The sequence below is a fragment of the Schistocerca gregaria genome, chromosome 2 (assembly GCF_023897955.1).
Source record: "Schistocerca gregaria isolate iqSchGreg1 chromosome 2, iqSchGreg1.2, whole genome shotgun sequence".
NCBI classification, from domain to species: Eukaryota; Metazoa; Arthropoda; class Insecta; order Orthoptera; family Acrididae; genus Schistocerca; species Schistocerca gregaria.
This window is the reverse complement of record NC_064921.1, coordinates 220318655-220345461: the sequence shown is the minus strand read 5'-3', so window position 1 is coordinate 220345461 and position 26807 is coordinate 220318655. Positions and strand designations below refer to the sequence as shown.

General features: G+C 41.7%; 1 protein-coding gene across 1 annotated transcript in view; it reads right to left on the bottom strand.

The window, feature by feature from the left end:
* The window catches only part of LOC126336721 (Ig-like and fibronectin type-III domain-containing protein 1), a 2308230-nt gene that overhangs the window by 1931289 nt on the left and 350134 nt on the right, over positions 1 to 26807 (bottom strand). The window lies entirely within an intron of this gene.

Genomic DNA, 26807 nt, shown 5'->3' with positions numbered 1-26807 from the left:
TCAAGACAAACCGACCGTAGCATCTCATTCCCAGGTGCAATAGTATTGTGGCCGGCTAATATACATTATCCATCCCGTGGGCTCCACGAGTCAGTCACAGGTTTAAACACTGAAAACTGATGTCCTTGTGGCTATAGTTAGAAGTAAACGTAGGGTTTAACGTACAATAACGAGTAATTACAAATGGAACACAAGCTCATACATCCGGCAGCCGCGTTGTATTCTTGAGCGACTAAAAATGACGTCGTATAAAAGACACGAGAAGACCCCGAGCCACTTGGACTACACACTAGTTTGTGAAGTATGTGATACACGGTTTCAAAATGTCCCTTAAAATATCTTTACTTTGTTGGATCTCTATCCTTCTTGCTCCGTCGTTGGATTCATGCTACAACTGGTAACCCTACCAAACATCCTTCGCTCCGGTCTCAAAGTTCCTACTTTTGAGTAGTTAACACAGGCGCATGTAACTAATGAATATCACTTGGTATGTTTCTTTATCATCACCCAAGATACACTCAAGCTCACTTTAACACGAAACTCATCGCTAAAAGCTTCCGGCTGAAAGGAGTGGCCGAGCGGTTCTAGGCTCCTCAGCCTGGAACCGCGCGACCGCTACAGTCGCAGGTTCGAATCCTGCCTGGGGCATGGATGTGTGTGATGTCCTTAGGTTAGTTAGGTTTAAGTAGTTCTAAGTGCTAGGGGACTGATGACCTCAGAAGTTAAGTCCCATAGTGCTCAGAGCCATTCGAATCATTTATAAAAGCTTCCGCATTATACAAACCAGCAAATTGACTTCGGATGTCGTGTAAGATTAACACTTCAGTTTGAAAGTGTCCTGTGGTCGCTTTTCATTATCATTTTATTTCTTTTCCAGTGATACAGAACTCTTTGGCATGCGTGAGTGAATGAATGTGTGTGTGTTTCATTTTGCTATACGGTGGCTTAGTCTGCTGCAGAGAATCAGCAGTAGTCGTACATAATGGCCAACCATTATAGTTTTCTGGTAGGCAAAGAGGTTTGCTCCTCTTATGTGAAAGTTACCGGTGTTAGGTTGGTGGCAGAAGCCTCGCCTCTTGGTTTTCGTGGCCACGGGGTGGCGTGGGAGACGTTGGAGTGTGTGAGACGGTCACTCTGCTTCCAGCTCGCCGAGGGTCTGCAGCCGAAATCTCATTGAAGAATGGTGAGTTGACTTCAGCGCGTGGCGCGTTGTCTCATAGCAAGAGGGGAGCTTTTAGCTTTTGGTCTCGCGTTTCATCTTATAAATATTGATTTGCTGGGTCGCAATAAGAAATGCAAGGCTTTTGCAGACTTTCAGTTTGATTCCTAATGAAGACTTGACTTTGATCCGTAAGAAGAACGCACCACAAAGGTGTTGTTTATGATGAAGCGCCCTCGGTTCAGTGTGAATATATGTGTGCCTGCAACTGCGTGGATATGCATTCTTATCTTTTCCGAACCTTGGTAATTTTTGCTTCCTTATGAATTTTATTTGTTTCATTACTTTATGTCCGGTGGAAACCATCCACATGGGTTAATATTAGAGTTTGTTGGCCCTCTAGCATTACCCTTTGTCTATTCAAACGTGTCCTCTGTAAGATGTTAAGTTTTCGAGACTGCGTGGTTTGATGTTACATAATTTGGCCACGGTACGTAGAAATTGTGTTTCCGTGAACCACGTGGGCACATGAGTCTGTTGTGAAATATATAGAGTTTCCCCAAACAATTGTACTTAGTTACCAAGCAAATAGCAGTCTATAGATGCATTACATCAATGTTTTAAGGAATAAAAAATTTTGCTTCCAATCTTATCCAGTGTACCGATGTGACGTCTCCGTTATCTACGTCATTTACCGTGTAGTTTTCTTTGTTAGCTCATCCATAGCGTTTCCATGTGCACAGGTCCAATGATTAGTGTCCTTTTTTATTTAAAACAAATGCTCTCGAATAAATCTTGTTTTCAGGGATGTTGCTGCAAGCTGCAATTAAGCACAGTGTTCACGCACTCTTTACTTTATTCAATATTTGATTCACGGGAACAATGCCTGTATCATATTAATAATTACATCCCAATCTTTATCAGTGACTTTACAATGAATGTTCTTTTGTGAGTTTTTCTTATGAATAAAGTAAATAATTTTCCGACTCAGCGCTACCTCTTGTTTGTCATGTGGCTAGAGTTGGTGACGACGCAACCTTTTACGTTGACTTCAATGTCAGATAGCATTTTCTCATTTAGAGTGCGCGTTGCTCTTCTCGCCATCAGGATATATCCACAGTGCGCTTCACTCTTCTTACACATAGCGACCTTTTACTACGCTGTTTACAATTTTACAGCATCATATCTCCTCACCGCCTTTCTTCAAGTATGGATACTATTCTAGGAAATCCAGATAAAATAACGTTCAACGCGGGAAAGTGTTATCGAATTAATAAATTAGCAATAAACGCAGTAATTTGTTGTGGAGAATAGCCGCCACCGGAATATTCTTGTTGGAACACCATGTAGAGATAGTAATCTCTTTGTGCCGTCATCCTTCACTGACATGGTTTACGCTCCTGCGTGTTTGTCTTCATGTGTTTGATACGTGTCGCATTTGAAAAAAACTCACAGTTCTACTGGAACGATAACCACTGATGTTGTACAACTGTATATGTTCCTCAAGTCCTTTGCTATAATCAACTCTTGGGCTGCGTTCAACGAATTCCCTTCCTTTACTAAGATAACAGACATAAAACTCTGCTATTCATTAGTAGCATCCGAAAAACGTAGCGGTCTCATTATTTTGTTAGTCATCTCTCAGATGTAGTGCTAATACGGAAGTCCTTGTCGATGCTTTCTCGTTTTGGATTCTAACTAAATTTTTCGCATGTTAGTCGTCTACGTTGATGAAGAAATCTCGCAACGTCATTCGGCAACAGGGACCGCCTACTGAGAGAAATCACCGAACGGCTGCTTCACACGTCCGATGAAGAATATATCTGTGGAAAAAAGTCAATCATGACATGGGATGAAGCGCGTCGCTGAACGGCAGAGTGAGTAATGGTTCCTGGGACACCTCCTGTTCAGCCATTCTGCACCTCCGGCGTAGAGGCGAGTCATTTCACGGAGATTTCCCACGGAGATGAGGGTGGCCTCCACGCCAGCCTTCACATTTACCTCGGCTGCACCGCGCGTAACGATGATGACTCCATCGATGCAGAGAGCCACCGACGACAAAGGAGTGCTTCCTGTGCCGCAAGATCACGCAATGGGAAACATATTAAGCGTTATTTTACACTTAATGTCACGGAATTCTACACATGCGGTTTCAAACTTGCGTTTATTATTTTATGATACCTTTTTAAGACACAGTGTATTCTGTGTTTGCCTTACTCTGATAGTGAGATGCCGGAAACTCCGCCGGTAACATGCCTCCTTTTAGTCACATTTTTTCAGATATGTATTTGCTACACTACTAGCCATTAAAATTGCTACACACGAAGATGACGTGCTACAGACGCGAAATTTAACGGCCAGGAAGAAGATTCTGTGATATGAAAATGATTAGCTTTTCAGAGCATTCACACAAGGTTGGCGCCGGTGGCGACATCTACAGCGTGCTAACATGAGGAAACTTTCCAACCGATTTCTCATATACAAACAGCAGCTGATCGGCGTTGCCTGGTGAAACGTTACTTGTGATGACTCGTGGAAGGAGGAGAAATGCGTACCATCACGTTTCCGACTTTGATAAAGGTCGGATTTTAGCCTATCACGATTGCGGTTTATCGTATCGCGACATTGCTGCTCGGAGGGTAATACGGAACGCCGTGCTGGATCCCAACGGCCTCGTATCACTAGCAGTCGAGATGACAGGCATATTACCCGCATGGCTGTAACGGATCGTGTAGCCACGTCTCGATCCCTGAGTCAACAGATGGGGACGTTTGCAAGACAACAACTATCTACACGAACAGTTCGACAACGTTTGCAGCAGCATGGACTATCGGATCGGATACCATGGCTGCGGTTACCCTTGACAGGAGCGCCTGCGATGGTGTACTCAACGACGAACCTGGGTGCACGAATGGGTAAACGTCATTTTTTTCGGATGAATCCAGGTTCTGTTTACAGCATTATGATGGACGCATCCGTGTTTGGCGACATCGCGGTGAACGCACATTGGAAGCGTGTATTCGTCTTCGCCATACTGGCGTATCACCCGGCGTGATGATATGAGGTGTCACTGGTTACACGTGTCGGTCACCTCTTGTTCGCATTGACGGCACTTTGAACAGTGGACGTTACATTTCAGATTTGTTACCACCCGTGTCTCTACCCTTCATTCGATCCCGGCGAAACCCTACATTTCAGCAGGATAATGCACCACCGCATGTTACAGGTCCTGTACGGGCCTTTCTGGATACAGAAAATGTTCGACTGCTGCCCTGTCCAGCACATTCTCCAGATCTCTCACCAATTGAAAACGTCTGGTCAATGGTGGCCGAGCAACTGGCTCGCCACAATAAACCTACCTAGTTCAAATGCTTCCATTAACTCCTTTTCATAAATTTGTCATCCTGCTTGTGCCATCAGTACTCCATCATCTACAAATAATAATCAATAGATAGTACCATACTGGAAAGGAAAGCTCATGCCTCCGTATGACTGCTTCGACCGTTTCAGTATACGACTATTCTGCGTGTATATTATAAACAGGATCGATGTTTGGGATCTCTCACTCCTCTTTCTCCCTACTTTAAATGCTACTTTCGATAGGTGGTATTTTCATTAAATTAGGGTTTCTGTTGGGCTTCTGCACCTATATACTCCATCACTTTCCGTAGTCCACTGATGGGTACAAAATCACACGCTTTTCCTAAATCCACAAATATTAGGTGTACTTCCTGACCACATCTTCACAGTCATTTGTCTAAGGCTACAAATATGATTCACACAATCGTCCAGCTGTAAAGGTGCCAATTCCTCTCGCATCTTTCTCTCAATCTCGTTCTCCAACATGTTTTTCAGTGCAGCAGTAGAACGTCTGCTGACAGAAGCCATAACACTAATTCCCGTAAAATTAATCTTATGGTTCTTGTTTCATTTTTTGTAGATAGCAGATATGTAAGAATTCTCTTGGTGTTTCCTTTCTCTCCACAATGCTACTGAACAATAGACATACAAACCTCGTCATTTTTTGTGTTTCCTTTCTCTCCACATCTGACTGAAGAATCTACATTTAGGTCTCATCATTTGAGGGGGCCCATATTTTCACAAATCATTAAGCTCCTCCCGGTCCTCTTTCCCTTCCATTTACTGCCTTTTTCAACACCTCTTTCTTCTCTTCGTCTATTGTAGGTTCTATATTAACTGATGTAATGCTTTTGTTGCATACTTTTGTCGCGTTGTCTCTTCTCCTTTCCACCAAAAGTGCTTCAAAGTGCTTTTTCCACTATCCAACTCATATAGGCAGAACTGCGGGTGAGGGATTGCTAGCCATTTTCATCTTCCTTCTCATCCATCGTGCCTCTGCCGATCTCCTATATCCAAGCGAAAGCTCTGTTTTCCCATATTCTCTCTCCAATTGCTCTTTCCTACTCTTTGATGTTAATTTTGTTGCCCTATTTTTATATCTTGTACCTGTTCGAGTCCACTCCCGGAACTTACCCCTATATAGTTTCTTTTTCTCCCCGACCACCTCCAACAACTCCGTGGTCATCGATTCTTATTCTTCTCTCTGTTTCCCTTCCTAAAGCTTCCTCAACTGCTTCCTGAACTGACTATTTCAGGGAACTGTATAGCTCATTAGCACTACAATTCTCCTCCACTGCATCCAATCTTAGATTAAGTCTTTGCTGATAGAAACATTTCGCGCTTTATTTTTGTAGCAAATGTATCCTATATTTTGGATCTTCTATAGTTTTGCTTCCAACATTCCCCTCTTCCTCCTTCTGTTTCATCTGGGTCTTAAGGGAAAAAAGCAATGATGACTGGGTGTTGTGTAATGTCCTTAGGTTAGTTAGGTTTAAGTAGTTCTAAGTTCTAGGGGACTGATGACCATAGATGTTAAGTACCATAGTGCTCAAAGCCATTTGAACCATTTGAAAAAGCAATTTTTTGAAGTAACCATAAGATGATAGAAGCCCCACTCTATTCGTCCTTTTACCCTTATGTCTTGCAACTTAATTACCCGCTGCCTCTGCACACTTCATTGTTAATTTCTTTGCCCTCTTTTTACATACCTTGTATCTAAAAAAAGCCCTCTTCACTCCCAGGACTTTCCCGTATATAGTTTCTTCTATTCCCCGACCACCTCCAATAAATCGATTTTAGGTTCCTTGACTCATTCGTCCAGGTGTACTTACGTATTTATTTATTCTGAAATTGGCCATTCATTACAGCACGCCTCTCAACCTTACAGAAGTTAATCAACATCCTACCGTTGTTATATTCTGCATCCTCTCCCACCGCTTCTACAACGTCATTATTTTGTCTTTTTGCAATTCGTATATGTAAGCCACCATCATTTAAGAATCCACAGCAGAGGAAATCCCTTACTTCTCGTCGGGAGCATCCTCGTTAGAGCCGTACACCCCAGTTAATTCCAACTTTATTCCACGAATTCATTTAGTTATACGGATTATCCTTTAATTCACTTCTTTACAATTAATTATTCCCTGTTTCCATGTTATTTTTATAAGAACTGCTACTCCTGATTTTGCTTTCACTTTGTTTTGCACTCCACTGCGAAACAGAATGTAGTCCTCGGTTACTTCTTGCCCAGATCCTTTCGTTTCTGTCATTACCAGGATATCCATTTCCGGTACTTCCAATTGTTTAGTTATAACCTCAGTGCTTGCTGCTAAAATATGTACATTCCATTTTCCACAAATCAGAGTCTTGTTCTCAACCAGAGTCGATTCACTCCATCTCAGGCTCAGAGTAGCACTTGCACTTAAGAAATCAATTATTTGTTGGACGTGTCCTGTTCTCTGTTTTCCTGCAGTTTTTATCCACTACAGCTCACTACAGTAACATGGAAGTTATAACAAATGTACTAATCCTGTACCTTACCATTCCCAGAAGTTTCAATTTGTTTTTTTAGTGGCCAATTCTGCGGAGAAACGCGTCATTCCTTATCAATGCACTTAATTTTCAACATTCTTCTGTAGAACCACTTGCCAACGCATCGATTCTCTTCTGTTACAGTTTTCTCACAGTCCACGTTTCACTATCACAGAATGCTGTGGTGCAAACATACAATCTCAGAAGTTTCTTTCTCCGGTTTAGGCCAATGGTTTGGTACCCCCATCCCCCTGACCAGAAATAACCTCTCGCCGACGCTAAACTGTATTTTACGTCCTCCTTGTTTCACCTGTCATGTAAGGTAGCAGAATTTCTTAACAAATTGTACTTTATGTTTCCCGATATTGTTAAGTTTATTACCAATATCATTTCCGTGACTCCCACAACTTTGGTCTTTCTTTCTTTTACTCTCAGTCCCTATTGTGTTCTTATTAGACTGTTCGTTCCAATCAACACGTCCTATAGTTATTCTTCACTTTCACAGACGATAGCATTACCTTAGCGAATCTTACCACTGATATCTTTTCGTCCTCAATTTTAATCCCACTCTTCGACGTTTTTCATTTCTGACATGGCTTCATCGACGAGTAGTTGAACAACAGTGGTGAACGACTATATCCCTGTCTTACACCATTTTTAATCCGAGCACTTGGGATTTGGCCTTCCGTTCTCATTGTACCCTATTGTTTCTTGTTCATATTGTGCGTTATCCGTCTTTCACTGTAGCTTACTCTTACTTTTTTTTAGAATTTCGAACAACGTCGAACAGGTCGAAAAATCCTATGAAGGTGTCTTGATTTTTTAAAGTCTTATTTTCATTAAGAAGTGCTTCTTTGCTGCCGTTATCTGTACCAAATTGAAACTGGTCGTCCACTGTTTCTCAATTTCCTTTTCCATTCTTCTGCCTATTATTCTTATCAACTACTTGGATGCACGAGCTGTTAAGCTGTTTTTGTGGTAGTTCTTTTATTTTCACTTGCTATCTTCGGAACTGTGATATTTATTCTTTAGTCTGTGGGTACACTCACACCTCCACGGGCTTTGAGCATCTATGTGAATAGGCATTTGCTTGCCATTTCCTCCAATAATTTTAGAATTCAGGACTACTGTTCATGCCTTCCGCATTATATGATCGCGATCTGTCCAGAGCTCTGCTAAATTCTGACTGTAACACCCCTATCGTGTCGTCCGGTACTTCCTCCCCCTCAAAGTGACCTTCGATGCATCTTAACAAATATATACTCTCTCTCCTGCGCTTAACATTGGATTTCCCATTGCACTCTTAAAGCTGAAGATTTTTATAAACGGAGTTGTTCTTCCGAGAAGCATTTTTCTCCGATTTCTTCGTATTTTAACTTCACAGCAAGTTGTTTTGGATTTTCTATGGGCTAGTCAATCTTTCCGATGACCATTTATTCATATTTTTTCCTGCAGCCATTTCGCCTTCGCTTTCCTGTATCTCCTGTTTCTCATTCCTTAGTGACATTACTGCACTCGTCTGCATCCCCCCTCCCCCCAGCCTGCTGCCCCATTCATGAATTAAAGTCTGGCTCGAATAATCAACTACTAATGTTGGCACATTATCTGAAGCTATGTTGCAACATGATACATCTTGAAGCCTTCTAGGTTGTTAGGTCGCGTAATACTCTTACAAAGGAAGACATCGATGAGGAACATGAAGTGTCCAACGACACAGAAGGCTTTACCATTAATGAGAAAATGCTAAGGAAGCCCGTAATCTTATGTGTTACATCCTGTCGATAGGTTGAGCTACGTACAACCGCGACACCTGCTTCGTGTTGTGTGTTTTACTTCTTACTTTACTGTAGTCGATAGGCGTCTCGACCGTACAGAAGTGTTAATTCTCAAGATATTTATTTTAAAACGCTCTCGAGATCGAAAATTTTTACCGGTTGATGTTACCAGGTTTCAGTATAAGTGGCTAAACAATCTTCGGAAGTCATATCTATTGGCAGAATATAACAAATATATAAATATGTATCGCTTGTAATTGAAGACATTTTTGCCTTATTTTCTCCAAAAGCTTACTGACAATAGAAACAGTTTGAACATATTTCGAAACTGTATGAGACAATAGATACGTCATACACAGGCATCTGCACCAAGAGTCTCCACGTCTGATTTTGTTCATATACTTGCTAAGGTTACTTAACTTGTTACGCAGATATCGTTGACGTTTGCAATATAATTATGAGTTTCGGTCTTTCTTAAAAATACCTCACTTAATGTATACATTAATGCTCTGAATGTGTAGCCAACCAAAATTTTTTAATGCAGGACAGAATGATTGAACAAGATGAAGATGAAAGAAAAATACAGCTCTAAGACAAATTAGCTAATCAAAAACCCCAAATTTTAGTGTAAAGTCTATTTTTCCTTTTATAACTTCATTACAACTTTTGCGTCAAAAACCTGTGTAGAGAAGTCAGAAGAAAGTAACATATGATACTCAGAGTGAGGGATCACCGGTATGAAACGGATCTAGAGTGTGAAAAACGGAGGAAGTATGGATAACCGCTCCGAAGCCGGCATGAAAAACGGCGAGCACAGTTCAAGATTAACTGCATGAAATACGACCTTCCTGGTAACATAAATACGACTCTCCTGGTAACATATCAGCGTCAACGAACGTTCTGTACGCTCTGACCGTTAGTCCCGGGCGCGGAGCGGCCGTAATCCAGACGATCATTTAGATTTTAAATACGCGTTGAGTTGCTGGCATACACGAATGTTACATACAAAATGCCCATAGATCTCCATCGCAGTCATATCTGTAGGTGTTACACAGTTATTTAATACTCTCGGTACCACATCCCATCTAGGGTAAGCGCTGTACAGGAATGTTACTCTTTTATTAGAATATCACATCACTTTGAAACTAAGAAGATGCTAGTAAAGGGTTACCTTCACAATATTTTTTGCTGTGAAGCTAATAATACGCAGAACTATTGCCACAGGTGTTTGGATTTTGTTTTGTGAAAATATCTTCAATGGCCAGAATTAAGAGTTTATATGTTTAATGGTAATGAGAGGTTTTTATAATTCACTGGACAGATTTCATTTGTGACTGTTACAGAATGTACTTTTATTTTGGAAGGAGTTGGGAACATCAGGTACGTAATATCTCTTCACACAGCTCTTCAGCTTCACCTTCGTGTTCCTTATTTTGGTATTTTACTTTGAAGTTGTTGCTCTAAGTCTTTATCCTCGACTTAAAACACCGAGCGAGGTGGCGCAGTGGTTAGCACACTGGACTCGCATTCGGGAGGACGACGGTTCAATCCCGTCTCCAGCCATCCTGATTTAGGTTTTCCGTGATTTCCCTAAGTCACTTCAGGCAAGTGCCGGGATGGTTCCTTTGAAAGGGCACCGCCGATTTCCTTCCCCATCCTTCCCTAACCCGAGCTTGCGCTCCGTCTCAAATGACCTCGTTGTCGACGGGACGTTAAACAACACTAACCTAACCTAACCTCGACTTAAAACACATATTTCGCTGGTTGCTGTTGCACTTTCTTCTTGTGTTACAAAAACATGCTTTTCGTTTTGTTGTTATATTTATTTTGCTGCTGCATTGTTAGAATGTCAGTTTGTCAGTTACGACGATACGAACGTGAGGGAAACACAACATTCAGTTCCCGAGCGGAAAAATTTTCCGACCCTCCTGGAATTCGAACCCTAGTCCCTTCTCTTAGCAATTCGTCGCACTGACTACACAGCTTCCGATGTGGACCGAAACTGCTTCCGACACAAAGTGCATTTTAGGATGTTTATAGTATACGAAGTAACACACTTGTGCCTAACATCATTTGGAGCCTGCAACTCAGTGTTCCAAAGACGTTTAATGCACAATAAACACATTTCAAAGAATTATTACGGAAACTGAAATCTGTACTTTATATCCATTATTGAAAACTTGTTCTGGCAATAGGAAAATGATGCCACAGGTCGTTAACAAAATTATGCCCGCAACAGTGTGTAGATTTAAGAGACAAATTGGATGCTGAAAATTAGGTGGACTGATAAGGTAAGGGATGAGGATTTTCTCCGGAGAATAGGTGAGGAGAGGAATATATGGAAAGAAGAAGGGACATGATGAGAGCAAATCTGTGAAGATATAACGGATCTTACATGATACTAGGGAGCAGTAGAGGGTAAATACAGTAGAGGTATTCAGATCGGATTACATCCAGCAAATAATTGAGGACAGCAGAGGATTTAGTGGCGGTCCGCATCAAATCACTCAGAAGACTGGTGACTCAAAAAAAATTGTGACTCATACAACTGATGATGGGATTGTAATTCTCTAAAATTTATTGTAGTACCATATGATAATCGGAACAAGTGAAAGGTATTTGTAAATTCAGTTGTTGTTTGTAGGAGGCATGGCTAGGCCGCATTAAAAATTTTCTGATAATATTTAGCTAGTTTTTGGTTACTTGTTGTCACGGATCCAAGACGGACATAGTAATGGCACATGTGAGCATCTGTGGAACGCCTGGCACACTTTCAGCCAGTGTTAGGAAAAACCAGTGCAAAACAATTAAAAGAGACTACTGGCTAACCCACAGTTTTCACGGCCGTTAAAGTGATCGGTGAAATTCCTGATGAAATATTTCAACCCTAAAGGTGGGGTACCGGAAGAGGAAGGCTCATGTAAAGGATAACGCTGAAAAGTCTGAAGCAATTTCAGTTAAACTAGGTTCACATGTGTCTTAGCAATAAGTAAAGACTGCTGAGACTATAAAACATCTTCAGTACCTCTATGAGCGGTAAGTGGCACAGGCAGCAGAAAAAACTGGTGCTTATACCTACTTTTCTAGGTATTTCCTTTAGGCTATCAACTTATTCTGCTATCATTGGCGATTTTCATGGTCACGGTCCTTATTTCATTTCTGTCTCAAATCCTCTAATATGTGCCAAGGATTTTCATATGTACTTTTGCATCCTTGTATCTGTTTGTAATTATTTCTGTCGTTTATTCGGCGGCTAGAATCACATTATTGCATCTGTAAATAAATCGGATCGTTATAGTGATCTTATGTTTCTTTTCGTATCTTGATGGAAAGCTTTATCTATGTGATGTATTCCTTTTATTGTGCCAGAATGGGAGCAATGTGCCATGCAATAAACTCAGGAGAAAACGATCTTGGATTTTTGAAGTTTTTTCTGGGTTCTTATCTATGTAAGTTTTGGTACCCGTATTTCATGTTAAATGGGCCACCTCCGTTTAATTCAGATATTTAATTAGTTATCCGTTTCCTTTGCATTTTACATGACCCTATGGGGAACGATGTGATCACTGTCATCGGGTTCAGATCTGGTAGCGTCTCAGGGGCATGCTAAGTGGTAAGACGACACTTCACGCTATAATTTGGAATGTAATTTAATTGATAAAGTGCTATGTTACCAGTTCACAAGTTCAGCTTGCGGCATAATAACTCATTCCTTATTATGCTGTCGACTGACGTAATACGAATGACGTTACTAACATGGTTTTTAATGTCTCAGCTTCTCAGACACTTCTAGACGATGTGGTCCGTGTTGCAGGTGTTTGTGGTGAACTTGTGTACTTTTCGCAAATAGGTGGGAACGGACCATATCCTGAATTGTAGTGTGTACCTCTCTTTGTTGGTAAGATTTATCTTCTTGACCTTTCTTTTCTGTTAGGAACAACTGATAGCTTCTCTGTCCTGTTTCCGCCGTGTCTCAAATATGTTACCACTGTCTATCGGCCCGCTGGTGTGGCCGAGCGGTTCTAGGCGCTTCAGTTTGGAACCGCGCGACCACTACGGTGGCAGGTTCGAATCCTGCCTTGGGCATTGATGTGTGTGGTGTCCTTAGGTAGTTAAGTTTAAGTAGTACTAAGTTCTAGGGGACTGATGACCTCAGATATTAAGTCCCATATGCTCAGATTCATTTGAATCATTTTAGCACTGTCTATCGAGCCAAATATTTTATTTTATTTTTTTCCACAGCATATAACGTTTCCCTCTGCGTTTCTCTCTCTCTGTCCCTCTCTCTGTCAATTCTCCGCTCTCTTCCTTCTACTTGCTACACGTTCCTTAAACAATGGATTTACAAAACTGGGCGAAGCCTACAATCGCTGTCAGAACATTACAAGTGTGAAACCCAGCTCGCGCTACTCGTCCACTAGACTCAGAGGGCCATAGACACGGGTTCCCAGTCAGATGCCGTGTTTCTTGACTTTCGCAAGGCGTTCGATACAGTTCCCCACAGTCGTTTAATGAACAAAGTAAGAGCATGTGGACTATCAGAACAGTTGTGTGATTGGATTGAAGAGTTCCTATATAACAGAATGCAGCATGTTATTCTCAATGGAGAGCAGGCTTCAGAAGTAAGAGTGATTTCAGGTGTGCCGCAGGGGAGCGTCGTGGGACCGTTGAAATTCACAATATGCATGGATGACCTTGTGGATAACATCGGAAGTTCACTGAGCCTTTTTGCGGATGATGCTGTGGTACATCGAGAGGTTGTAACAATGGAAAATTGTACTGAAATGCAGGAGGATCTGCAGCGAATTGACGCATGGTGCAGGGAATGGCAATTGAATCTCAATGTAGACAAGTGTAATGCGCTGCGAATACATAGAAACAAAGATCCCTTATCATTTAGCTACAGTATAGCAGGTCAGCAACTGGAAGCAGTGAATTCCTTAAATTATCTGGGAGTAGGCATTAGGAGTGATTTAAAAAGGAATGATCATATAAAGTTGATTGTCGGTAAAGCAGATGCCAGACTGAGATTCATTGGAAGAATCCTAAGAAAATGCAATCCGAAAACAAAGAAAGTAGGTTACAGTATGCTTGTTCACCCACTGCTTGAATATTGCTCACCAGTGTGGGATCCGTACCAGACGGGGTTGATAGAGGAGATAGAGGAGATCCAACGGACAGCAGCGCGCTTCGTTACAGGATCATTTAGTAATCGCGAAAGCGTTACGGAGATGATAGATAAGCTCCAGTGGAAGACTCTGCAGGAGAGACGTAGAAATGATGTAGAAATCCCTTCCCTCAACCTAAAACTCCGACTCTGCAGTGCCGCATTGAGACCGTCGGTACTGTAGTCCTCCAATACCAGAAAATTATCACAAGAGCACAACTAGGGGAACTAGAATTAAAGGAAGGAAAGATTCTGAGAAACATCATGGCTCCTATAAAATAAGAATGTGTACACAGCATCTTACACAATGATCATCTGTGTCAGCATCTACAGTACATTGCTACAGCAGTGACAACAAGAGATATAATCTTCCGTGGTCATAATATCAGGAGCTTCACGTTAAGGATCTAGAGTATTGATTTTGAAGGAATAGTGACTTACGACACGTCGGCAACACTATCTAAGGGAGAGCGACTAGCAATTCACTACAGCTACGTTCACAACAGAGCGGATTAGAGAATACACTTCAGAGGCACTGACAAAAGTAGAAGTGTGGCTGGGAAATGGAACAAAGTGGACCTAGAAACCGAAAAACACCTACACCGTCAGGATGAGAAAGTACAGGGATAAGTGGAATAATCACCTGATTTAATAATTACGACGGGCGATCAGTAAGTAATGCAATAGATTTTTGTTCTCGGCCAATTTGGCCGAATTTGTTGTGGGACATCGTGGAATATTTCTGCTTCAGCCCTTGTAGTTTCATGGAGTTCCGTTAAGGGGGGTAGGACGTCAAACTGCCCGTCTTGTAGCAGGAGAGGCACCACAGGACATTTTAATTTCCACTGTCTATACTTTTACAAATAAATTCATAAAACTTTGTCAGCTTGACCAGGAAGAGTTCAGGATTGACGCCCATAGCAGTGGAAGTTGAAAAATACAACAAAATATATTTTTTTGCATTTGAAATGTCATCATTTTTTCTCTTACTATTGGCTGCATTCGTTGCTATAGGCACACTTTTCTTCACAAGTAAGAGAGATTCTTCTATGAATTTAGCACAGCATTCAAACCATATTTACAGGTGTATGGAACTCTAGAATTTTCCAAATCTATTAAAAACTATGCTAAAATTGAGATAATTAACCATAAAATTTGAGTTTTTTCTAAACATGAAGTTTAAAATATAACAGCTCATTCATGTTTTTATTAATTAAATAAATTCTAGAGTTTCATACACCTGTAAGTATGGTTTGTATGCTGTGCAAAATTCATAGAAAAATCTCTCTTACTTGTGAAGAAAAGTGTACCTATAGCAACAAATGCAGCCAATAGTAAGTGAAAAAATGATGAAATTTCACGCACAAAAAAAATTGTTATACTTTTGAACTTACATTGCTATGAGTTTGAATCCTGAATCCTTCCTGGTCATGTTGACAAAGTTTTATGAATTTATTTGTAAACGTATGGATAGTGGAAATTAAAATGTCGTGTGATGCCTCTCCTGCTCCAAGTCGGCCCGTTTGACGTCCTATCCTCCCTTATGTGACGGCGCTATACGGACCCTACCAAGTGGCTTCTACAACGGACGCGCGTTCCAAGTGGAGTGCTATCGCTGAGATTCTTTCGTCGGAAAGCCACAGCGTCGCAGATATTCACAGGTACTTGCAGAATGTCTACGAAGGCCTAGCAGTGAATAGAAACGGGAAGTCTATCATCATCATAGCAAGGTCGAGCAAACCTGTCCGATCTCGCGAGTGCCGGAAGGCCGCACAAAGTTGTGACTCCTGCAGTCTCGGAACGTGCGGACACTCACGTTCAAGGATATCGACGAATAACAATGAAAAACCGAAGCTTCTCAAATGGACGTGTCTGTTGATAACCGTAGCGCTGACATTCTCGTCCATCCATTGGGATATTCAAAACGTCGAATGTCCGCTCGGTTCTCGCCGTCTAACATGAGGCCGTAAATATCAAGAAAGGACCATCTGTGCGGGATTGATTGCGCCTTACGAGGCTGCTAGTGACAATATTCTCTCGAACATTGTCGTAGGCGATGAAACATGGGTCTATCACTTCGAACAGGAAACAAACCGGTAATCCATGGAGTGGCACCACACACCTCTCTTTCAAAGACCAAGTTCAAAATTGCGTCTTTAGTCGGTAAAGTCATTGAACCATGTTGCGGTTCGCGTTGGTGCCTTTGGTAGGTCGGTATCGTGTAATATGGATAACGGCGTCTCGTTTTCTTCTTGTGTTTACTGGCGCCACTACGTTTGCTAGCGTTGTTTGTCCGCGAGTGGGAGCAGCAGCGATTATCGATGTCTAGTACAGTGGTACTACCTTTGGAGGGACATCAAGTGTTTTCCGTGTTGGAGTGTGACGGGGAGTTCGGTTGCGACGGAGCAGCAGTGACGTGCGGCAGCGTGATGACATGCTGGGTCCGATGGCGGCACGCAGGCACTGCCGGATCGAGAGGCTGTGGTTGCGAGGGCCAAAACCTCGTTGTTCACCGGACCCAGGACGTTTGAGTTGAGTGAACATGAACCCACTAGTGAAACCTCCACTATTTTGAGATCACGCCGTTTGTTCGATCGTTGCTGCTTGCAGGGTCGCTGAGGCGAAGAGCAACGAGTGGAGTGTTTGGAGTAGGCGAAATTACTTAGCCGTTCGCCACTTCTTATTATTAATTCCTTGTGTTATTACCAGTGAAGTTCAGCCAGCGGTATTTTTCTGCCTAGTGGCCGCTACTGTCTGGTACTGGCCGTTACTGTCTGGTAAGGCGTGTAGTTCGACAGCCTCATTGATTGTGGGTCGGATATTTTGTTTCTCTTGGACTACCTTGGCTGTAGTGAATTTTTCTGCTTCTGGATGTTCTAAGCACAGGATTCTGAAGACGCAGTGCTGTCCGCCGGTTCTGCCTTGCCTGGGTTATTCCATCGCTGTATTAGCTATCAGACGTTAAGTAGATTTTGCAAGAGTTTTGAATTAAACTGTCACTAGTTCGAGTTGCCACCCGGTTAAGTGAATACAACTCTTGGCTGCCAGTCTAATCGTTACGAAGTTGAGCGACTTTAGCAGGTCGATCCTTGGAGCACTGTCTGAGGGACACTTCTCTCTTGATTTGGTCAGATTGTGATGATAATTTTTTTTCTCAAATCAATATTCAATAATTACTGTTTGGGCCATCAGAGTCTGAATTTATTGTTAACAAGGCCTTCAGCTGTGAGTGTAACTGGTCTTTCGAAATTTTAATTAGATATTGTCTCTTAATTGCGAAATTTCGTGATTGTCTTTTTTAAAAATATTTTAGTGTCTCTTGGAGAAGTTTAATTGGTTCTTAAGAATTTGCTATCCAGGCCTTCAACCGTCAAATTGTTTTTTGGGTTATTACTACTGGGGCCTTCAGCCGACAAATAATTTGAATTTCTGCTGTGAGTGCAACTTGATTCAGAATTTTTTTAACTAGACATTGTGTCTTAACAGTCAAATTCGAACATTGCTCCTTGTTGTCAGCTTTATTTGCAATTGTTTCCAAATAAAGTGTACGTTTTTTTCTTAAAAAAACTGAGCGACCAACGGTAACTGATTACGGCCCCGTCCACACCGAATCCTGCCTTTCCCTAAGTACCAGGTCTCAGTCATGGCGACTCTCTTCTGAAACTCTGGAAAGGTTATTCCTTTTTATTTCCTCTCTCATGCTGCTACAGTCAACTATGGTATGTTCTGCTACGGCTCAGAAAATTGGAATACCGACTTCAGAGTGTTCGACGCCACAAAAATGCAAATGAACTTCTCGTTCTCCATGACATCGCAAGTCCTCATACAAAACTGCGCACCCAAGAGAAGCTCACAAAACTTCACAGTACAGTTCTTCCTCATCCACCCTACAGCCCAAATCGTGCACGTTCCGACTGCCACCTGCTCGGTCCAATGAAGGATGCACTCCACGGGAAGCAGTTCGTGGGTGATTGGGAGGTTGTAAATGCTTCAATATGCGGGCTACGGGGATCGACCAGCGAAGTGGTTCCATGCGGGCATACAGGTCGTCCTTGTAACGTGGCGTACGGCCGTAGCATTGAACGGAGGTTACGTTGTAAAATAAGGGTTTTCTAGCCAAAGGAACGAAGAATAACGTGGCGCATAGCAATCATGAATAAAACTGTCCTTCTTTTAGAAGGAAAAGTGTTGCACTACTTGTTGAACGTCCTGTACAGTGTCCGTTCTAGGCTCAAACGGAACTTAATAATAGGAGCCATAAAGTAAAAACATAGCAATCCCGATTTACAGAACCGGGAAGTCTGTCATCATCAGAACAAAGTCGAGCAAAGTTGTCCGATTTCGCGGGTGCCGGCCTTACATTCGTGGAGATCGACGGACAGCAATGAAACACCTAAGCTCCTCAGATGGATTACAGTACTCGTCCACTACTTGGATACTCAAAGAGGTGTGTTGCCGCTGGATTCCTTGACGTCTATCTCGAGACCATAAATAACAAGAAAAGACCATCTGAGCGGTTTCCTTCAATCGCGAAAGAGAATTAGGTCAATATTGTAACTGAAACTTATAGGCAGATTAAATCAGTGTGCCCAACCGAGACTCGAAGACGGGACCTTTGCCTTTCGCGTGCAAGTGCTCTACCAACTGAGCTACCCAAGCACGACTCACGCACCGTCCTCACAACTTTACTTCTGCCTGTACCTCGTCTCCTACTTTCCAAACTTTACAGAATCTCTGCTGCGAACCTTGCAGAACTAGCACTCCTGAAAGGAAGGATATTGCGAGGACATGGCTTAGCCACAGTCTGGGGGATGTTTCCAGAATGAGATTTTCACTCTGCAGCCGAGTGTGCGCTGATATGAAACTTCCTTGGCAGATTGAAACTGTGTCCCGGACCTAGACTCGAACTCGGGACCTTTGCCTTTCACGGGCAAGTGCTCTACCAACTGAGATACCAAAGCACGACTCACGCTCCGTCCTCACAGCTTTACTTCTGCCAGTACCTGGTTCGCAGGAGAGCCTCTGTAAAGTTTGGAAGGTAGGAGACGAGGTACTGGCAGAAGTAAAGCTGTGAGGACGGAGCGTCAGTCGTGCTTGGGTAGCTCAATTGGTAGAGCACTTGACCGCGAAAGGCCAAGGCCCCGACTTCGAGTCTCGGTCCGGCACAGAGTTTTAACCTGCCAGGATATTTCATATCAGCGCACACTCCGCTGCAGAGTGAAAATCTCATTCTGGAAATATTTTAACTGCTTTTCACTGTAAATTTCTAAAGCCACTCTAAAACACAAATAACCGGGAATAAAATTTCTGAAGTGCTGCCAACGCGGTATGGAGACCCTTTCGTTAAGAGAACAGAACAAACATTTTTAATGATTCCAGGAACAACATAGGCACCGCTTGAAGTGTTGGTCGTGCTCGGGTAAACAAACGCTGCCCTCTTGAATACAGATCTCGCTTAAAACGGGCCCTCGCCGGCCGGCTTAATTTCGGCAATCGCCGAGCAGAACTAATTAACTGGGCGGATTCTAAAGCCGCACTCAACAACTCTGCTCGCACCCATTACGGCGGGAGAAAGAAGCAGGCGGCCTTTTGCCGGCCGGCGGACCCCCGCGGGCACCGAGGCCGGATTTAAGCGCCACCGCGCGCGAGTCAGGGTCGCCTGCCCAGCCACACGGGGGCAGGGCGGGGCCTATTGGAAATGTACCGGAAGTAATGTCGGAATATTGCGGCCGCGACCCCGCCTGATCGGGAAGACTTCCGCAGGCGGCCGAACCAATAAGGCTGAGAGCTGCGCGCGGAAATCGCTCTTTCCTTCATAAAAAACTAACTTTTCCCTAGCGGGGCGCGCGCGCCGCCACTCAAGCTCCCAAGCTGCAAACTCGTTCCAACTAATATTAAAGGCCTCCTCCACTCCCGCCCATATTCCCTCCTACCCAGTCCGCCCCTCTCGCCACCCCTCTCCTTACTCCGCCGTGTTCTAAAATAAATGTTTGTAAGAAGTTTGATGACGCTTGAACAAGAGTCGTCATTAGGGACCGGAAAGAAATTCTCTTTCAGTTTTCTCCACGAGGCGGCTAACACTACCCCTCTCTCCCCATTCGCCGGCTTCTTAGTTTTCACTTTCTCATCCCTCCTTCTCCGTCACCCGGCCCCCTCGGCTTGCGAGAAAAGTAATCTCTGTTTTAGAGCTCTTTAATCCAATCATAAGAGCACTCACCACCGCCACCCCCTCGCCCCCTTACGTAAACGCCTCATCAAGAACTGCAACGAAGATTATTATAAAGAGAAGAACAAAACTAAAATGGAACAGTGAAAGAAAAGAGCAGTAACTGCATATCTCATGAGGACAGACTCCTGCTGCGCTGAAAGCAATCTAACAGCAACCAGAAGAAATGTTGTGGAGGCGGATTTCATTGCGAAAAGCGGTAGTTTATGAGGAACATTTTAATACAACAGAGTGTGAAAGCTTTGATACCTTATATTTTCGGGAAAGAAAAATTTGAACAAGAAGACGTAATCTTACGTATACCGCAATCGTATCACTCTGACGCTTTTCTCAACTGAAGCGGTTGCTTTTAGGAAACCTACATGACAGTAAAATTCTTGCCAAATACCCAAGGATGATCGAGGCTACTTGAAAACTCCTATTTTGTGTGTCCACAGTGTCCCTTGTTCCTTACCATTACTGAAGGTGTTTAAGAGGGGTAGGGCGTCAAACGGGCCGACTTGGAGCAGCAGAGGCACCACAGGACATTTTAATTTCCACTGTCTATACTTTTACAAGTAAATTCATAACACTTTGTCAGCATGACCAGGAAGGATTCATGATTTTCAATCGTAGCAGCGGAACTTCAAAAACATAACAAAATAATTCTTTTTCACACGTGAAATTTCATCATGTTTTCACTTATTAATAAAATTGCTATTTATTTTGATATTCGCGTTTCGTTTCTTGGATTTAAAACGCCATCGGTCGTTTGGAAGAAAGCGGATTTACAACAACTGTTAGCTTTGACTACCATGAAGAGCGAGCCAGTAAAAACACGGAGCATTCAAAATGGATACGAAGAGGCAGTAGTCAATAAATTCAACAGAATAGTACGTCACAACAGATAAAAAAAAGGTACTTATACCAAACTATAAATGCAAAGAAACTGTCAACAAAGATATTAAAAATGGTAAATATAAACCAAGCAGCACAAGAAAAATGCATATTATGACCTACCATGGTAAACTCACATACAAAATAGGCAACTTTTTCAAAAACAAGCTATAAACATTGCACACAAAACGAATAATTCCATACAGAGACGCAGGTCAGGACTTAAACCAATATCAGACCAATATCAACAGCGTGGCATGTACCCGCTATATTTCACAGAAGTGCCAGGACCTTTGACATACCAGAACTTGGAAATAAAGTATGAACTACTCAAAATTTACAGTCTACCTTAATCAAAAGTAGCACATGTCAAGTATGATAGAAAAGAATAGAAGCATCGCAAAAACCAGTAAAAACAGATACCTTACTTTTCAAGAAACAACGAACACGTATCAAAAAGCAGTCCAGGGTACAGAGAAATACTGAAAGCAGACACTACACAAAATCAATCAAAATATCTAAAAAACTCTCTCTCTCTCTCTGTCTCTGTCTGTCTGTCTCTCTCTCTCTCTCTCTCTCTCCTTCCCTCCTTTCACTTCTACTTTTCCCCCTTTCTCCATCTCGTTAGCAACTCTCTTCAGTCCCCTAGTTTGCATTCAATTTTTACTACCTTCCACCCCCCCCCCCTCCCCACCCTTTTCACCAACTCACTATTTAGGTCCTCAAAAACCATACTACTCTCTTGTTACACCTACATATTTAAATAAATACATTTGGCCAAAGTAAACCAGCATGATCCACATATGACGTACTGGAGATAAAAAAAACCTGTTTTACTTAGACAAAGTGAAAACCAAAATTATTGGATATGGTTGCAACATGCAATCACGAAATTCACAGGCGCATGATTGGCCACGACAACGTAAATAAATACTAGTGATGCAGTATTTTGTCTTCATTTCACGTCAACAAATATGTAGTGTAGCAAGACAACGTGAAATTTGAAAAGCATTAGTGCCAAATGCAGGTTTTCCTGGAAAATGTTGAAGCACACCATAAATCCAGATATACATAGCAATTAACCATGTCATGATTTCTTACAACCGTAATAGTTTTTAGGCCTAGAAAACAAAGGAGAATTGTAAATATCTTTCATTCGAAACCACTGAAGGAGTACCACACTAATAAAACAAAAAGCGTGTAGTAAAATAAATACGCTGTTGACCTCTAGCTAATCAAATACGGTGTTGGGTGTGCAAATACATGCATAAATTTTATTATTGAATTACACCGTCGCACCTCAACGACAGATGTCAGATAGCCAAGAATATCAAGACAAATTAACATGCAGTGATCATATGTAACTGTGGGAAAGGCAGAAGCCCCACTGATATTAACTGCAAGAACCTCAACATCTAGAATTGAGTCATTTACAAAGCGATCTTCAGGACAATCCTTGTCTGTTGTTTATTAGCCTTGATCGACTCCTAATTGAGAGATTTAAAACAGACCCTGGGCGTTTCCACATTCGTTGGTTTACCCAACGCAGGAACGTGGCGCAAATGCTCAACAAGAAGTAGGAGTTAAAAGTTGTGCGTTACGGAAAGCTTTACACCAATAGTTTTTATAGCTGCTTTTGCAGTACAAGACTAGCAAAATATTACTACCACGCTCATATATCCTGTGTCGTACCCAGGAAGGTAAAATTTGAGTTTTTTTCAGCTCAGCGTGGGAGTAAGAATAGTCGATCCACCCTCGCACCATCCGCAGATGAAAAGGAAGAGAAAAAAGAGACACAGTGCACACTATTACCCAGGCAGGTACAGCACATCCAGAAAATTGGATAAATTATTACTACTGACCTAACTCCCTACACGCTTCCTTTTACTCTGCTCTGCAGTAGATTCAGTTCCAAATGGGTCGGCAAATTTACCTGCACTAATGCGTTGCCATCAGCTATTCAACTAACCATTAGCAGACGCCGAGAACTGTAATCAAACGTTTGTAAACCGATCCTCCCACGACTTGTGGACTATGGGAAAACTTAGCTGATTCAAGCAGATGGACGTGTTGATTCTAGTTGTTTTTCGTGCTCCTTGCGAATTCTATCGGTATGTCGCAAAGAACTGTTTTATATTATCGGGTGTTGCAGAAAAATATTCATTCTATTCCACAACACTGTATCCTCCACATGAACACGGAAACGTGAGGTCAGTTTCAGTTCACGCATAACAATAAAAGAGCTTTTATTTTCAAAAGAACCGTCTTACTGCACACGAAATGTTTTTCAAATGCAAGCAAATTTTTGAGCGTAAGTTTAATTTACATTTCACAAATGTTCGCTGTACCCTACAGTGACTACACGACTATCATCCAGACGTTAGTATTTTTTGAAGTAAGTCTAAAGGTACGACATTCATTGCTGCTCATATATGGCGTCAGAGTTCACTTAAAGTTGTTGAAAGGGCATACACAAGGAGTCTTCGGAAAAACTGCGTGACGCAAGATTAAGCGTCTTTAAGTACCAATGATGTAACAGTGATGTAATGTGAGATGGGTACCCTCTAGTGGCACAGGAGGTGCGGAGCCCTACTGACAATGACGCTGCACAGTTGTAATTCAATTGCACCTGTTCAGGCAGAAAATTCAAAATGCCTTCTGCTACTGCTTTATAGCCTTCTAGACCCGACACACGTTGGGTAATGAATGACCGAGTGAGTGAGTGGACAAGCTAGTTGCACTGCGGAGGCCCCTACCAGGAGCCAATGAATCGGTAGGGCACAACTGGCGCCAAGATAGGCCTTTAGTTTCGATTATTAAAATTCACACCAAGTTTCTACTTTCCTTGGTATATTCACTCTTGTGAAAGCGGACTAATCTTTCTGCAGCACAATAACGGGTATATATCTGCTACTTGTCAGGTCACACGCACTGCGACATTTATCGCACTGGGAAACGTGGCGATCACTTCGGCTTCATGTAATACGGTTGGCCGTTGACTGCACCACAACCACACCCTCTCTTGTACTTCATCGTCCACCATTCACACATATCTTTCTTCAGGTCGCCAAATGTGAGAAAACCACACTGTGAAAGATCCGATCTGTACAGAGGATGGTGTAGTAACTCGCAAACAAATCGATGATACGTAACCTTCGTCTGTTCGGCGGTGCGGGGTGGGCATTATCGTGCATGGGGATACTTCCGTTCAAGAACATTCCACAATACAGAGGGCAAACGACAGAACCAACAGTGAAAACATCACACATCTCATTACATTACATTACATTAATACTTGTTCCATAGATCATAAATATGACATCTCGTAATTATGTGGAAAGTGTCAGATTTATTTTTTTAAATTTTTTCATTTCATTTTTTTAACAGTTACTACTCATATCTGAAAATTCATGTATCGAGTAGAAGAAGTTGTCCTTCAGATATTCTTTTAATTTGTTTTTAAATGCTGCTTGTCTATCTGTCAGACTTTTAATGCTATTTGGTAAATGATCGGAGAATTTTTTGGCAGCATAATTCTCTCCTTTCTGTGGCAAAGTCAGATGACCCATAATAGTGAAGATAATCCTTTCTTCTAATGTTGTAGCTATGCACGTACTATTATTGTTGAAATGAAATGGATTATTAATAACAAACTTCCTAAGTGAATATACATATTGTGAAGGTGCTGTAAATATCCCTAGTTAAATAAATAATTACTCTAATTACACTCTTTCGTGCAGTGACTGCATATCCCTAGTTAAATAAATAATTATTCTGATTACACTCTTTCGTGCGATGACTGCATTTTCTCTTAATGTTGAAGTACCCAAAAATATGATGCCATACGAGAGCACCGCACGAAAATAGGCGCAATAGGCTAATTTATTGATACGTTTATCACTAAAATTGGCAATACCCGTTAAAGCATAAGCAGTGAACTCAAACGTTTCAGCAGATCATCGATGTGTTTCTTCCAATGCACACACACGAAATTTTGAATATTCTGCCTTAGCAACAGACTATATTTATCAATGGTGTTACGACTTTTACTGTACAGAACTGTATATACTGTGCTTTCTCAGACTGTAGTGAGAGTCAGTTTGCCGAGAACCACTTAATTATTTTCTGAATGAGATTATTTACAGTGTCCCTAGCTAATTTTTGTTTATTGTGTGTGATTCCTATAGTTGTATCACCAGCAATTAGAAGTTGCTTTGAATCTATATGAATGTAGCGTGGCAAGCCATTAATATATATTACAGACAATAACGGACCCAAGACTGAACCCTGTGGGACACCGTTCTTGATACTCTGCTGATTTCTGCAGACTATCTGTACTCTTAATTTTAACCTACTGCATTCTTCATGTTAAATATGAATGAAACCCATTGTTCACTGTCCCATTCACACTACAATACGTAAGTTGTCTAGAATAATTTCATAATTCACACAGTCAAAAGCCTTTGAGATCAAAAGCCTTTGAGACACCTCAAAAAATTCTAATGGGTGATATTCTGTTATTCAGAGCATTTAATATTTAATCAGTGAAATCAAATATGTCGTTTTATGTTGAAAAGCGTTACTGAAAACAAAATTGACATTTCGCTAGTTCTTCATTTTTACAAATATCTGAATATATTACATTTTTGAGAATTTTGTATGAAGGTGACAGAAGTGAAACTGGATGGTATTTCTTAGCATCAGAAGTAGCTTCCATTTCATGCAATGATTTAACAATAATATATTTCAGTCTATCAGGAAAAATGCTCTGTTTCAGTGAACTACTACATATGTGGCTGACAATTCGACTGATCTGTTTGATACAAGCTTTTAGTACCTTGTTGAAATGAAATAAATCCCATGAGAGCTTTTAATTCTGAGTTAAATTACTATTTTCCTAATTTCAGTAGCAGAGGAGGGTTGAATTTCCGTTTTATTGGATTGCATATTGCCTCTTCCATATACAGCCTTCCATTTTCTAATGAATAGCTGGGTCTATTTCCTCTACAACCCTTAAGAATACTTATTAAAAATATTTCCTACTTTCGACTATTTCTTAAAAAAGCTTCCATTGAGTCTGATAGAAATACAGTCTCCCTGTGCTCTCGGTTGCCCTATTTCCCTTTTAACCATATTCTAAAGAAATCCGAAGCTGTTCTCTTAAGTTCCGGTAAGGCCATGATGACCCTCTTCTTCGACTGCAAGAAACCCACTGTTCAACGAATTGCTAGTGCGTGGAACCAAGATCAATGAGCAGCTCTGAGAAGACAGTTTTCAGAATCTGCGACGCTCTATAAAGTCACATCACCCAGGAACGCTGTTCTAGCCAAAGCACTAACAGTCGTGATTGCCAGTCAAACAGATAGCTAAAGAAAAAGTTGGGATCGTTTTAACACCCTGTATTGTACGTTTTTATAACAATTACAGCAGTTACATTATCGGCTTTGATAGTAATTATTGTAGCACTCCGCCCTGTCCAGAAGCCTCTTTTTAGAGCTTTGGGTACTGGTATACAAAAATATCATGTTCAATAGAGCGAAATAATACCCGTTTTTCTGCGTTAAGCTATTTGTTTGCAAGATGTGATGTTTTCAATACCCAATACAGCAGAAGCATCGATTTTGTGGTCTTGTTGTGATACCATTCAGATTTGCATAAAATAAACCGAATAGTGCCAGTGAGTACTAGGTACAACTTGCATTGAACAACCTC